The sequence below is a fragment of the Lepidothrix coronata genome, unplaced genomic scaffold (genome assembly GCF_001604755.1).
Source record: "Lepidothrix coronata isolate B3197 unplaced genomic scaffold, Lepidothrix_coronata-1.0 Scaffold35, whole genome shotgun sequence".
In the NCBI taxonomy this organism is placed as follows: Eukaryota; Metazoa; Chordata; class Aves; order Passeriformes; family Pipridae; genus Lepidothrix; species Lepidothrix coronata.
Window position 1 is genome coordinate 3779850 of NW_016690215.1, and position 2294 is coordinate 3782143.

Genomic DNA, 2294 nt, shown 5'->3' on the forward strand with positions numbered 1-2294 from the left:
TTTCAGGTAGTTGTAGAGAGCAGTAACGTCTCTGCTCAGCCTCCTCCTCTCCAGGCTAAACAACCCCAGCTGCTTATGGGACTTGTGGTCCAGACTCTTCACCAGCTCTATTACCCCTCTCTGGGCTCTTTTTAGCACCTCAGTGTCCTTCCTGAGTTGAGGCGCCCAGAACTGGACAGCACTTGAGATGCGGACGCACCACTTGAGGTGCGGCCTCAGCAGTGCCAAGTACAGAGGGAAAAACACTTCCCTGGTCGTCTGGCCACACTATTTCTGATACATCGGGACGTGGCCTCTCTGCCCGGGGGCACCTCCCGCGCCGGCCCCCCGCCCACAGCGGGGCCTCCCGAGCCCGGAGTCCGGCGGCGCTGTGGCACTGCCGGGGCCAGCGCGCAGCCGCCCGCCCGCGGACATGGCGGCGGAGCAGGAGGCCTGCGGCAGGCGCCGCCTGCGGAGGTGAGGGCGCCGGCCCCGCTGCCGGGGCACGGGAGGCGCGGGGGCAGCGCTGTGTGTTTGGCCGGGGGTAGCGGGAGTGCGGCTTCCCCTCCTCGGTGATGTCCGGGGAGCCACCGCCCCGTGCCCTGGCGGTGGGGGTGAGGCGCGCGGGGGAGCCCCAGGAGCCACGAGCCGTCCCGCTGCTCCCCAGCGCCGGTTTGCCCTTCAGCACCCCGGGGAACAGCGGTTTGCCCTTCAGCACCCCGGGGAACAGCGGTTTGCCCTTCAGCACCCCGGGGAACAGCGCTTTGCCCTCCCAAGCCCCGGCTGGCCCGAGCGGGGAACACCGGTAACAGCGCCCTGGGAAGCGGGGTTCGGTAGGTAGGGCCGTGTTTGCTTTTCCTCCTGTGCCCGCGCCATGCCAGGGATCCGAGGAGGGGCGGCGTTTCGCCCCCGAGCAAGACAGCCCCTAGCAAGGCAGTCACACTCCAGCTAGACGGGTCCGAGGATGTTTAGCAGGAACGGGCATGAGGAGCCAGGAAGGTTTAGGTTGGACATTAGGAAAAATGTCTTCGCAGGGTGATTAGACATTGGAATGGACAGCCCCTGAAGGTGGTGGAGTCACCATCCCTGCAGGTGTTTAAGGAAAGACTGGACGTGGCATTCAAGTCTAGTTGGCAAGGTTGGTCTGGATGATCTGAGAGGTCTTTTACAACCTAATTGATTCTGTGATTCTGTGAAGTTTTAATGAAGGATTTGGAGAAAAACTACAGTTAGTGGTATCCAGGATCAGAGTTACCGTGTGCACTGGCCCACCCGTTGTATGGGGGCAACTGCTGGTAGATTTGCAAGCTGGTCCCCACCAAGTTTCTTGGGCCAGCGACCAAGATGAGGGTTACGGCGGCATTCCTCAGCTGCTGGTACCATGAGTCCGACCCCAAACCTCGGCCAGACAAGGTGTCACTGTGGCTGGCTTCAGCTGCTTCCTGACAAATACATGCTGGGCTGCTGCTCCCTGCTGCTGGTATTATCCTTCTGATATATATCAAAAGTGCCTATAAATCCACTCTACAGAAACGACTGACCTTGAAAAATGCAATAATAGTACTATTATGGGAATTTTTATGTATTTGTTATGTTGGTCACTGTGCAGCATTGATGTCTTGAGATAAGACATATGCTGGGCATAAGTATAGAAGGGAATTGGAGACTTCACACTTTTCAGTGTAGTACATTTAATAGTTAAATATATAAACCCGCTCTTCATTTCAAGTGTATTTCACATAATTTCAACCAGAACATCAGGTGTCTTGATCAAGACTGAAATTATGTACTTTCATATCTAATTATTCATATTATAGCAGAAAGAATTTTAACGGACACTAATGCTATCTTACAAATACCTTTTGATTACACACTACCTCTGTAGAGGGGTCAGGAACATAGGTTCTCTTCTGCATACAAAGGATTTGTTTTTGAAGGAAAAAAGTTATATAAATTTTCAGTGGAAATCCTATAAAAGAACGATAAAATGATATCTAATCTAAGTATGGCCCTGGCAATGGAATGGCAGTAGAAATAGTATAGAGCTGATGTTAAACTAAAAAAATGAACATTAAAGCAATAAGATGTCTGTGTTCATCTGAAAAATTATGAAAAGCTAACAGAAGTTCATAAAGCATGTTTTTATTATTTACATGTTCCATTTTTATCTGAATTTGTCAGCACAGTTATCCATAAAAAGGCATTGGAGACTGAACACTTACTTTTGCTCGTAGTGTGCTAAAATTGAAGTCCTTGCTAGCTCTATATAAAAATAATCTTTAAAGCTATTTTGTCAAGGAAATGTATTCAAGAGA

At 51.1% G+C, this 2294-nt stretch overlaps 1 protein-coding gene across 4 annotated transcripts in view; it reads left to right on the top strand.

Moving 5' to 3' along the window:
- Positions 1-215: 215 nt before the first annotated feature.
- TCEANC (transcription elongation factor A N-terminal and central domain containing) overlaps positions 216-2294 on the top strand; it is a 14409-nt gene continuing 12330 nt past the window's right edge. Inside the window, exon 1 of one of the 4 annotated variants that reach the window (XM_017812324.1) lies at positions 216-456. The gene's annotated coding sequence lies outside the window, so the exon portion shown is untranslated. Of the gene's footprint in view, positions 457-648; positions 817-2294 lie in introns of those variants that run through there. The other 3 variants (XM_017812325.1, XM_017812322.1, XM_017812321.1) reach the window with 3 other exon arrangements.